This window comes from Ovis canadensis, chromosome 2 (assembly GCF_042477335.2).
Source record: "Ovis canadensis isolate MfBH-ARS-UI-01 breed Bighorn chromosome 2, ARS-UI_OviCan_v2, whole genome shotgun sequence".
NCBI lineage: Eukaryota > Metazoa > Chordata > Mammalia > Artiodactyla > Bovidae > Ovis > Ovis canadensis.
Window position 1 is genome coordinate 37,522,625 of NC_091246.1, and position 13,365 is coordinate 37,535,989.

Genomic DNA, 13,365 nt, shown 5'->3' on the forward strand with positions numbered 1-13,365 from the left:
ACCAGATGGTCAACACCGAAGTCAGACTGATTATATTCTTTGCAGCCAAAGATGGAGAAGCTCTATACAGTCAGCAAAAACAAGACTGGGAGCTAACTGTGGCTCAGATCATGAGCTTCTTATTGCCAAATTCAGACTTAAATTGAAGAAAGTAGGGAAAACCACTAGACCATTCAGGTATGACCTCAATCAAATCCATTATGATTATACAGTGGAAGTGAGAAATAGATTTAAGGAACTAGATCTGATAGAGTGCCTGATGAACTATGGATGGAGGTTGGTGACATTGTACAGGACACAGGGATCAAGACCATCCCCATGGAACAGAAATGCAAAAAAGCAAAATGGCTGTCTGGGGAGGCCTTACAAATAGCTGTGAAAAGAAGGGAAGCAAAAAGCAAAGGAGAAAAGGAAAGATATAAGCATCTGAATGCAGAGTTCCAAAGAATACCAAGAAGAGATAAGAAAGCCTTCTTCAGCGATCAATGCAAAGAAATAGAGGAAAACAACGGAGTGGGAAAGACTAGAGATCTCCTCAAGAAAATTAGAAATACCAAAGGAACATTTCATGCAAGATGGGCTCAATAAAGGACAGAAATAGTATGGACCTAACAGAAGCAGAAGATATTAAGAAGAGGTGGCAAGAATATACAGAACTATATAAAAAAGATCTTCACGACCCAGATAATCACGATGGTGTGCTCACTCACCTAGAGCCAGACATCCTAGAATGTGAAATCAAGTGGGCCTTAGAAAGCATCACTGCGAACAAAGCTAGTGGAGGTGATGGAATTCCAGTTGAGCTCTTTCAAATCCTGAAAGATGATGCTGTGAAAGTGCTGCACTCAATATACCAGCAAATTTGGAAAACTCAGCAGTGGCCACAGGACTGGAAAAGGTCAGTTTTCATTCCAATCCCAAAGAAAGGCAATGCCAAAGAATGCTCAAACTACTGCACAATTGCACTCATCTCACATGCTAGTAAAGTAATACTCAAAATTCTCCAAGCTAGGCTTCAGCAGTACATGAACTGTGAACTCCCTGACGTTCAAGCTGGTTTTAGAAAAAGCAGAGGAACCAGAGATCAAATTGCCAACATCCGCTGGATCATGGAAAAAGCAAGAGTTCCAGAAAAACATCTATTTCTGCTTTATTGACTATGCCAAAGCCTTTGACTGTGTGGATTGCGATAAACTGTGGAAAATTCTGAAAGAGATGGGAATACCAGACCACCTGACCTGCCTCTTGAGAAATCTGTATGCAGGTCAGGAAGCAACAGAACTGGACATGGAACAACAGACTGGTTCCAAACAGGAAAAGCAGTACATCAAGGCTGTATATTGTCGCCCTGCTTATTTAACTTTATGCAGAGTACATCATGAGAAACGCTGGACTGGAAGAAGCACAAGCTGAAATCAAGATTGCCAGGAGAAATATCAATAACCTCAGATATGCAGATGACACCACCCTTATGGCAGAAAGTGAAGAGGAGCTAAAGAGCCTCTTGATGAAAGTGAGAGGAGAGTGAAAAAGTTGGCTTAAAGCTCAACATTCAAAAAACGAAGATCATGGCATCTGGTCCCATCACTTCATAGGAAATAGATGGGGAAACAGAAACATTGTCAGACTGTATTTCTTTGGGCTCCAATATCACTGCAGATGGTGACTGCAGCCATGAAATTAAAAGACACTTACTCCTTGGAAGAAAAGTTATGAGCAACCTAGATAGCATATTGAAAAGCAGAAACATTACTTTGCCAAGAAAGGTCCGTCTAGCCAAGGCTATGGTTTTTCCAGTGGTCATGTATGAATGAGAGTTGGACTGTGAAGAAAGCTGAGTGCCAAAGAATTGATGCTTCTGAACTGTGGTGTTGGAGAAGACTCTTGAGAGTCCCTTGGACCGTAAGGAGATCCGACCAGTCCATCCTAAAGGGGGTCAGTCCTGGGTGTTCATTGGAAGGACTGATGCTGAAGCTGAAGTCCAATACTTTGGCCACCTCATGCGAAGAGTTGACTCATTGGAAAAGACTCTGATGCTGGGAGAGATTGGGGGCAGGAGGAGAAGGGGACGACAGAGGATGAGATGGCTGGATGGCATCACCAACTTGAACGTGAGTTTGAGTGAAACTCCGGGAGTTGGTGATGGACAGGGACGCCTGGCGTGCTGCGATTCATGGAGTCGGAAAGAGTCGGACACGACTGAGCGACTGTACTGACTGACTGACTGATCTTCTTTACGCTTAATTATAGGAGTTAAAACAGGTGAGGTCATTTTGAGAGGCGGGTTATTCATTGTTTGGAGATAGAAAACTTGGATTTGGGTCAGTGCAGCTGGGAAACTGAATTCTCTACTCCTAAAACCGGACAATTCCTGCCTGAAAGGGTTGATTCTATGACTTAATAAAAGAAGTTGTATGACGACCGACAAGAGTAGGCTTTTCAACAAATGCTAGCTTTTCCGGGCAGAAGAGGCTTGGGAATGCAGAATTCAAGGCCGCATTGAACAGGACAGAACCTGCGAGGTCCGCCCGCCCCGTGGAGGTGCTTCCTGAATCCCGCCGGGCGCAGCGGCTACCTTTGCGAGCCGTTGGCGTTTTCCCGCGCAGTGGGCGGGGCGGAGCGCGAGCCCGGGAACGTGTTCGCAGAATCCCACGCCTGGCCGGAACTACATCTCCCAGGAGGAGGCACCTGGCAGGCGGCGCCCACTGTTATCAGTCTCAGGTGGTAGCCCTGTCAACTTTTCGCCTCGGCCTTCCCTCGGACCGAAGTCACAGGCGCACCATCTAACGAATCCAGGAGGGAAAGGGTGTGGTGGTGGGTACCTTTGCTGTACAGCAGTTTGGGAGTCGTAGTCCCCTCGCACAAGGTTTGGGAGGCTGGGTTTGTCTTGAGTGGTCGGACCACGTCACGTGATGACGGAAAGGCGGCCGTAGGCAGGGGAGCGACCTGTGGTGCCTTGTGAGGTCATCACACAGCGACGACGAGCTGTTCTTGGGCATCCTCGAAGCGGTGGGTAGTACGTCTCTGAGAACTCCGAGTTCGAGAAACTCCATAAAATCTCCCTCGTTGGCTCCATCTGCGTGCCTTCCCCTGACCCGCAGCTGTTGGCCTCTCGGGGTGGGAGTTGGAGGGTGGCTACAGGAAACACCGCGCTGTGTAGGCGGGCTGATTAGCCGCGCGGCGAGCTACGTGTGTTGGCTCCTCCTTCGGCCGTGACGCGAAGTCACGTGACGGGCCGGACCGCCTCTGCCGCCGCCGCCGCTTTGTAAGAGGCACATTGGCAGGTAACGAGCGGCGGTGGCGGCGGCGGCGGCGGCGGCTGTGGTGGTGGTTGGTGGTGGTGGTGGTGGTGGTGGGTCCCGAGTTCAGCGAGAGCAGCAGCGGTAATTGGCACCTTCTCTCTCTCCTTCCCCGTTCCAGCTCCTTAAGGGCTACAGCCTGTGCTTAGTAGACCAGGGTTCAGGTCTTCTTTCCTCTAGAGCCCTTCCTACTGCCCCAGCGTCCACCCTGAGGTCGGGCCGAGCTTCCCTCGCCGGTTTCGTGCGTCCTCAGTTTGCCCAGGCCTGGGTGCTGTCCTCCCTCTCCACCGCAGGTTGTCCTGCGCTCGTTTCTGCCTACCCCTTCCTCGTCAGCCCAGCCCCACCCAGCCCCAGGGGGCGCCTACCCCTCCCCCCTTAGGGTTTCTGTCCTGGAGGGTGTGGTTTTTCTCTCCCATCGTTGTCCCTTCCTGCCTGTCCGCTCGAGCTCCCGCGCCACGCTGTCAATGACCACCTTTCCGCGTTCACGCCTGTCGCTAGTCCTGGAACTGGACATCTCAGAGCCCAACTTCTGCACTCTCTAGGCTTTCCCGGCAGCCCGGAGGCGTAGTTCAGTTCTACTTCTCCTCCTCATTCTGGAAAGCTTTGGTGCCAGACTCTTGGGATTCAGTTTTCCTCTTCGGTCCTAGCTCCTGTAGGCTGGCTGTGTCACGGTTGTTCTTTAGTGTAGTTTTGAGAGGGGTTTCTAAACTAAAACGCGCTTTTTTATTTTATTCCAAATGTTATTCTTTTCATTGGTGCATTGCATCTCAGTTTTCTTTGCCGCTGAATCACTTTTCCCACTCGGCATTCCCACCTTTTCCCCTGGGTTTTCAATCTAATTAGTTATCCAAGGATCTCAGGTACCATCACTGTTCTCACCACTCTGGTCTCTTCCTTTTTCTAGGAGTTAGCTGATTCCATCATCATTCCTTTTAGTTCCTATTTGACCTAATCCTGTAGTTTACTTCCACCTCTGTTGGATATTGTTTCTGCGTGTATTCAAGGTGTCTCCGCCAGTATTTAGGCTTGTTCTACCCTTGTGTGCTGTAACAGTTGAGAACTTTTTTCTTTTTTGTGGTCTTCAACATTTTATTTTTTATTTTTTGATGGCCCTTATCAATTCGCTTTATTTTACAATACTGTATTGGTTTTGCCATACATCAACATGAATCTGCCACGGGTGTACATGAGTTCCCAATCCTGAACCCCCCTCCCACCTCCCTCCCCATACCATCTCTATGGGTCATCCCAGGGCACCAGGCCCAAGCATCCTGTATCCTGCATCGGACCTAGACAGGCGATTCGTTTCTTACATGATATTATACATGTTTCAATGCCATTCTCCCAAATCATCCCACCCTCTCCCTCTCCCACAGAGTCCAAAAGTCTGTTCTATCAATTGAGAACTTTTAAAGGTCTCCACAGGGTACCTAAAGATCATGTTTTATTTGAAGGGCATATAATTCACTTTTTGAGTGAGCCCAATTGCTTTATATTTTCTCTTTGATTATGATAGTATTTTTAAAATCAAAAGTGTCTCAGTAATTAGTGTGTTCCTCACTTTTCCACTATGAGTTGTACATTCATAATTTTTAGTTGTAGTTTAGTTTGTCTAATAAAAGTGAAAGGAAGGTGAATGTAATCCTAAGGATTGGGCGACTCTCGGGGTGGGATCTGTCTGTCTCAGGAAAGGGAATAAATTCACTCGCTGGAGATGAAGGGTCTTCCCGTACCCCAGCATCTCTTACTTGCAGAGCCCTTGGCTAGGACTGCCCTCTCATTGCGGTGGCTTATCCAGGCAGAAGTGATTAGTTTCTCCTACACTACTTTTCTGCTTGCTTCCAGTATGTTCCTCCTGAGTTTGTCTCCTTAAGGCTAGTTCACATGTGTGGTGAGATTTTTTTTCCTCCACTCCTGTCCTTGTTTCCCACAGCTCTGATTTCCTCCGTCTGCTTCCTTGTCTCTGATCTTCAGTAATTAAGAAAGTGATTGAAAGAAGGGAGGTTTTTGTTATGATTGAAATATGACTGGAAGTGGTGGCATGGGAATGAGGCCATGGGAAAGGCTCGTGGTAATTGCCCCTCCTGCCTATTTCCTGCTGCTCTGGTTTCCTCTGGCTTCTCTCTTTATATGTGGGGTGGACCAGCTCTCAGAGAGAGCTGCCTTTAGAACTGGGCTAGAACAGCGGTAACACCTCTGCTTCCCTTTCCTGATAACTGGTCAGCCTGTGCAGTGCTCACCAGTGGTGTCTCTTGGTATTAACCTGAGTGACTTTTATTGTTTGGTGAGAAATGGTAGAACCAGGAGGAGGATGGGTTTATTTCAGGATTTGTGTTTTGACAGAAACTGGTTGCCATCTCTGTTCCCATGAGTATAAACTGCATATAGAGAGTATAAACCAGTCCTGAAGGTTTGAACTGGTCTGAGGTGAAGCCTGTACTTTTAAAGTGTTGATTCCCCAGTCCTCTTTAAAAATGAAAACTTAACTACTGTTAAGGTTTTGTTGTCATAAGAAACTTTTTGTGGGGGGTGTGTGTAAGTGCATTATAAAGGATTAATGTCTGCTCAGAGGTGGTCTGCACGAATTCACAGGTTGTGAAGTTCCTTTGCTTTTATTATTTTTTAAAATTTATTTTATTTATTTGGTTTTGATGGGTCTTTATTGCTGCGTGAGAGCTTTCTCTAGTTGGGGTGAGCGGTGGCTTCTCTTGTTGTGGAGCACAGGCTCTAGGGTGCACAGGCTTTGATAGTACTGGCACTTGGGCTTAGTTGCCCTGTGGCATGCAGGATCAAACCTGATCCAGGATCACGCTTGTGTCCCCTGCATTGACAGTCAGATTCTTAACCACTGACCAATAGGGAAGTCCTTTGATTTTAAACAAACCTGTCTTTTATTTCTTCTTGTGAGGCAGCTATAAGTCAGCAATGATCAGTTAGCTCTTAGTTGTTAACTTGAGTATATGCAGTGTCCTTTAAAAGCCAAGTAGTATGACACAGGTGGTGTTTGACTAGTGAGAAGGTGGATCTCTGATAGAGCTTAGAAACCGTTGTTTTCTCTTTTTTCTTTTCCCCAAAAGAGTGGGAATATAACTTGAAGAGAGGGAATATCACCTTAGAAGCCTGTGGTAGGTTTTGAGATATTTTTGATCCAATTATTGAGAATCCCTTGGGCTGCAGGGAGATCCAGCCCTTCAATTTTAAAGTAAATCAGTCCTGAATATTCATTGGAAGGACTGATGCTGAAACTCAAACTCCAATACTTTGGCTGCCTGATGCGAAGGACTGACTCATTGGAAAAGCCCCTGATGCTGGGAAAGATTGAAGGAGGGAGGAGAAGGGGACAACAGAGGATGAGATGGCTGGATGGCATCACCGACTCAAGGGACGTGAGTTTGAGCAAGCTTGCTGATGGACAGGGAAGCCTGCCATGCTGCAGTCCGTGGGGTCACAGAGTCAGACATGACTGAGCAACTAAACTGAACTGAACAAGTGGACTCCTTTTTTTAAGTCCAAGAATCAAATTAGTTTGTTTTGTTTTGACAATTACAATGTCAACTATGTATGCTGAAATTTCCTACTTTAAAAAATTTTATTTTTTTGGCCCCTTTGAGTGGCGCGTGGGATCTTAAGTTTCTCCACCAGGGATTGAACCCATGCCCGCTAGAGTGGAAGTGCAGAGTCTTAATCATTGGACTGTCAGGGAAGTCCCTCTCCTACTCTTGACAGTGTTTCTCTCAAAGATGCTTGTTCTGTACTTTTTAAAGAAAGTTATTTTAGTTTTGAAATTTCTTGGCCTAGGTTTTGAAGAGCAGGCTTGTGAAATTCTGGGTGACATACCATGTGTATTATAGTGTGTTTCAGTTTTCAGAAAACTCATTTTCATACTGGAGTTATGAGCTCAATTAAATTGAAACCCAGTTCACTGTTTGGAATTAATTTTTGAAACGAGGCTTGGACCAAGGAGTAGGTGTTTCATTTAAGACTAGACAGTGCTCTACTTTTAAAGGGTGTTAGCAGTGTGGCATTGGCACCCCACTCCAGTACTCTTGCCTGGAAAATCCCATGGACAGAGGAGCCTGGTGGGCTGCAGTCCATGAGGTCGTGAAGAGTCAGACACGACTGAGCGACTTCACTTTCGCTTTTCACTTTCATGCATTGGAGAAGGAAATGGCAACCCACTCCAGTGTTCTTGCCTGGAGAATCCCAGGGACAGGGGAGCTTGGTGGGTTGCCGTCTATGGGGTCGCACAGAGTCAGACACGACTGAAGTGACTTAGCAGCAGCAGCAGCAATGTGTTGCTTGTTTTTTTTTTCATTTGGAACTCTAAAAATAATAGAACGTACATTTGATTAGATTAAACTTTATTTTCAAGGATTTGTAGAGGAGAGAATTTTATTTGGATTTAGACTTGTTGCTATACCTTCATTTCTTTTGTTACTAACTTTTTACGTAAGTTGTCTCATAGTAGCTTACTCATTTAAAGTTATACTATACATACATAATCCACTAATACTTTATTTATATGTCCACGTCATGATATCTGGGATGTTAGTTCCCTGACCAGGGACCAAACCCATGCCTTTTGCAGTGAAATTGTGGAGTCCTAACCACTGGACTGCCAGGGAGTTCCCCCAGTACTTTAATGCTTTGCTCTTTACTCAGAATTTTTTACATGTCATGAAAAAAAAGAAAGGAAAGAAAGAGAAGTTGCCCACTTGTATCCGACTGTTTGCGAACCCATGGACTGTAGCTGACCAGGCCCCTCTGTTCATGGGATTTTCCAGACAAGAATACTGGAGTGGGTTGCCATGTCTCAATCCTCTTATCAAATCAGTTCTAGGTATACCTATGGAGACTTTTAGAAGCTCAGCGTTCCTTCTTGCTATTAATGTCTTTCTCCCTCTTTGTCTTCTTGAATTCTTTCCATTCCTGTCCTGTTTTCCTCTTCTTTCTCTCTTTCCCTTGTTTTCTCTTTCTTTTTTGCCTTCTGTTCCTTCAGCCACATACAAAAATACTCAACACGAAAGTCTCAACTGAGGAGGTTGTAGTCCTTCTGACTCTGTTTGCCGCCATAACATTGCTGCTTCCTAAGCAAGCAGATGAAAACTTGAAATATCTTTGCAGTCTCACTGGCTTGGGGAAGGTGTATAGTGCTGTCTGTATTGTACATGTCTACTCAGCTGGAATGTGTGCTGTTTGGAAGGTGGGATTTTTCATTTGATAATAATGTTTGTTGTCAGATCATAAACAAGAGAATAAGTGGGCTTAAAAAATACAAATTTAACTGAAATAATGTCTAGGGAAAAAGTAACTGTCTTTAGGATTTATTGACAAGCCTAACTTGTTTCCTAGACCAAACCAGTTCTTCCCCTCTCTTTTTTCAAGTTAATTTACAAATTTCCATTTTAAGATTGGTTTTTGGGTCAGGCTGGCTGGGATTGTTTTACGTAAGAAAATGCATTTTAGAAAATTTGAAAAAAAAAAAAGTAGTTTATCATTGTTTAACATTTTAGTATAAATCTTTTTTCTTTTTTCCCTAAAGTGTACACTTTGAAAAGAATGAGCTCACACCTTGCATACTTTTTTTTTAATTGAAAAATATAAACTACATGCCAAAGGAGGTATATGAAGTAGGAAAAAATGTGGAGTTTTCAAAACCAAAAATAAAATGACCAATCAAGAAATGGAACATTAATGCCACCTTAAACTCCCTTGTGTATTCCATCTCCTAAGTTAATTTTTCCCTGGGGGGGTTACCATTACCCTATTATTTTGGTCTTACTATTTTTAAGAATAATTTTTACTTGATATGTATCCATAAATTATATATAGTTTAGTAGTGCCAATTTTCAGTCTTGATCTAAATGGGATTGTGTGATTCTCCGGATACTTTACATGTTTTAGATTCATCCATTTGATTCTCCTCCATCATTTTCAGTAGTATGTTACTCCATTGTAAGGATATGACGCATCTTATTCTATTGTGATGAATGTTTGTCTCATTTCCAGGTTTTTTTCTTATTACAAATTATTCTCCTTGTGAACATTTGCACCCCACCTCAAAACGAGTAAACTAGTTTGCTGAGATTGTATGACTGAGAGTGGAATTTTGGGGTTGTGTGTAGGATATGTGTAACTTTACCAGGTAATCCCAAATTATTAGCGTTGTTTTGGTCACTAAGCCTGGCCCTTTGCAACCCCATGGACTGTGGCCCCCCCAGGAGCCTCTATCCTTGGGATTTGCCAGGTAGGAATACAGGAGTGAGTTGCCATTTCCTTATCCAGGGGTCTTTCTAATCCGGGGATCGAATCTCCTACATTGCAGGTGGATCTTTTTTTTTTAAGGGGAAATTAAAAAAATTTTTTTATTTGTTCATTTTTGACTGTACTTGGTCTTTGTTGCTGTGCATGAGCTTTCTCTGGTTGTGGCGCATGGGCTTTTCATTGCAGTGGCTTCTCTTGTGGAGCATAGGCTCTAGGGCTTTTGGGTTTTAGTGGCACTTGGGCTAAGCAGTTGCAGTTACTGGGCTCTGGAACATAGGTTCCAGTAGTTGTGGCACATGGGCCTAGTTGCTCCAGGGCATGTGGGCTCTTCCTGGATCAGGGATCAAACCTGTGTCTCCTGCATCTCTTTACCACTGAGCCATCTGGGAAGCCCATAGTGTTATACAGTCATTCTTAACTAGGCTCCTCATTTGAACCACTGTGTGCTGGGCTTAGTCATTCAGTCCAGCTCTTTGCGACTCCATGGACTGTAGCCCACCAGACTCCTCTGTCCATGGGATTCTCCAGATAGGAATACTGGAGTGGGTTGCCATACCCTCCTCCAGGGGATCTTCCCAACCCAGGGGTTGAACCCAGGTCTCCTGCATTCCAGGTGGATTCTTTACTATCTGAGCCACCATTTGAACCACAGAACATAGAAAGTTACTATTTCCTCAGTTCTCTTGAGGATGTTACATAGCTGGTCTCATTCTAGATACCTATAGGAAAATATAATTCGTACATACAGTGGATATGTTTGACACTGGAGCTTAATTCTTAAAGACTGAATTGGTGAGAGCACCACATTCTTGCTAACATTTGGTATTGCTTTAATTTTTTGTTTTAGCCAATTCTAGTGGGATGTTTTAGATAGATCTTTTATGAACAACACACAGCTGGATTTTGCTTTGTTATTGCAACCTGCCAACTTCTCTTTTAAAAGCTAGAACATGGAGACCATTCATGTTTATGGTAATTATGGATGTTTCAGGTACATTTCTGCCATATCATCCTATACTTGTCTTTATTGTTTTTCTGTCCTTTTGGCAGTTTTAATTCTTTTTTTTTTTGTTTGGCTTCCTCCAATTTAAAGACATTTTTCAAATTTATAAAAGCTGAAAGAGTATACTGTATACCTTTGAACTAGTTACTACTTAATATTCACATTGACTTTTTTCTGTATATACTCCATGTGTTATCTTTTGAGTCTAAATGATTTGAAAGTAAAATGCAAATATCTTGACAATTATGCCTAAATGTTTCCTTAGCAAGTGTTTCTTCACAATAAAATCTTCTCATAAATAGCCGCAATAACAGCTTTACACCTAGGAAAGGGAATGCTTATTTAAAATATAATGTATAATGTCAATAAAATTTGACATCCACATTCAGATTTTCCTAACTGTTCACAAAATATCTTTTATAATCTCCCTATTCAGTCAGGGTTTCTGTTTCTTTTTACCCTATTTAGTTACTGTCACTGAAGTATACTACTGAATAATAATCCATTTCTTAAGTGATTATTTTCTCAATTATTTATCAGATGTAACTGCCAGTCAGAAAGTCATCTGATAAGTGAGAGTTAACTATTGCTGTTACTTGTTCAGTCACTAAGTCCTGTCTGACTCTTTGTGCCCCTATGGACTGCAGCACGCCAGGATTCTCTGTCCTTCACTATGTCCCTGAGTTTGCTCAAACTCGTGTCCATTGAGTCATTGATACCTTAATCCAACCATCTTATCCTCTGGTGCCCCCTTTTCCTTTTGTTGTCAGTTTTTTCCAGCATCAGGATCTTTTCTAGTGAGTCAGCTCTTTGCATCAGGTGGCTAAAGTATTGGAGCTTCAGCTTCAGCATCAGTCCTTTCAGTGAATATTCATTCAGGGTTGATTTCCTTTAGGACTGACTGGTTTGATCTTGCAGCCCAAGGGACTCTGAAGAGTCTTCTCCGGCACCACAGTTCAAAAGCATCGATTCTTTGGTGCTCAGCCTTCTTTATGGTTTAACTTTCATGTCCATACATGACTATTGGAAAAACTGTATCTTTGACACTGTTAACTTAGTTAAGATAATTCTTGTAAATGTTAAATAAATTTCACTTTCTTGGACTCTTGGAAGTGTCAAAGTATATCCTGTTACTCCTTTGCCCACCCCAAGTTTTGAAACACTGATTAAAAGTTCCCTTTTTAGTGTGTGAAAATGAAGCCAAACTATTTTATTTATAAAAACTTTTAGATAGTATAGTCTCATGACAATTCTCTGGAATGTTCAGAATGTAGGTTAATCCAGATTAGGTCTGAATAACAGTTTTTTGATGTTACTGGTACATGCTACTGTACAGGTGTTCAGTTGAACAAACGTGTACTGCTGCTACTTGTTGGCAGTTGTTAGATGCTAGGGATATAGGTGAATAATGCACTGTCCCTGTTTTTTTGGTGCTTAATTCCAGTGGGAAGACAGTGCAGTTAGGAATCAGGATGCTGTTGGGAGTGACAGAGAAACACACTGTCAGCTGATTCCAGGTATTGGCCATACTTCCTTGAAGTATTAGGAGTTTGAGCCTTACTTCTCCTGGGTTCTTCCCAAATTCCTGAAGTTACCTTTGTTTCTTTTGTTAAAACATTTTGAAATTCATCATAACGAAGTTTTATTGGAATTTGGTGTTATTTGGGTTACCGTATTATTGTATCTTATGTTTGGCCTTGACTTGGTAGTTTCTCTTAAGAGTTAGTTATTCTTAATGTAAGTTAGTTAGTCTTAATGTAAGAGAAGGTTATTCTTAATGTAAATTAGTAGCTTTCAACCTTTTTTTGGGTAAGTGTTTTATTGGAACTTATTGGATGTTTCAACATTTCTCCTCCAATGAAGATCTCATTTTATTTTGATGAGAAATTTCCTGTAATATCAGTTACTTGGTGAAATGCTTGTTTGAATTGTTGAAGATCAGATGACCTCTTAAAAAAATTCTTAGCTTAGGTACTTCACCTTATTTAGTACCCTTTTAATTCCTTGTGATTGGGAGTGCTAAGGTAATGGTGGAAAAAATACCCCTGTACAGAACATTCCAGGTAGTGGTAACAGGAATAAAATTCTTGTTAGCTAGAGAAGGCCATTTACTATTTTAATCAAAGAACTTTCAACTTTGATTTTTTTAAAGGCAGTTTAAGCTGTTTAATTGTTCTAGTGCTTGGAGAATCCCATGGATGGAGGAGCCTGGTGGGCTGCAGTCCATGGGGTCGCTGAGAGTTGGAGACGACTCAGTGACTTCACTTTCACTTCACTTTGATGCATTGGAGAAGGAAATGGCAACCCATTCCAGTGTTCTTGCCTGGAGAATCTCAGGGACAGGGGAGCCTGGTGGGCTGCCGTCTGTGGGGTTGCACAGAATCGGACACGACTGAAGCGACTTAGCAGCAGCAGCAGTGCTTATCTCACTTTACCAAAAGATCCCAGCTGTAATGGGATGTAGCTGGCATACCCTGAACCAATTTATATACTCTGGTCTAGATATCTGTGGGACAAAGAAATGACCAGGGTCACAAAAGATTTTGTTGCAGTGACTTTTGGCCTGTAGTGATAGTTGTACAGCTTCATAAATACTAAAAATCACTGAGTTTTACACTTAAGAAGGGTGTACCTCAGTAAAGTTATTTAAATTGTTTGAATAAATCGACAATATTTTGAAACAGACTTAACAAAGAAAGTGGTCAGTGTACCTTAATTCTATAGTTGCTACCAGCTATGATCTAGTTTAACCATTTGAGTGAGGTACATTATCTTGTGTGGTGTTCCTTACAGACTTGA

General features: G+C 42.8%; 1 protein-coding gene across 7 annotated transcripts in view; it reads left to right on the plus strand.

The window, feature by feature from the left end:
- Positions 1-2,878: 2,878 nt before the first annotated feature.
- UBAP2 (ubiquitin associated protein 2) overlaps positions 2,879-13,365 on the plus strand; it is a 114,077-nt gene continuing 103,590 nt past the window's right edge. The window contains exon 1 of one of the 7 annotated variants that reach the window (XM_069575883.1): positions 2,879-3,009. The gene's annotated coding sequence lies outside the window, so the exon portion shown is untranslated. Of the gene's footprint in view, positions 3,384-13,365 lie in introns of all 7 variants that reach the window. The other 6 variants (XM_069575882.1, XM_069575885.1, XM_069575884.1 and 3 more) reach the window with 6 other exon arrangements.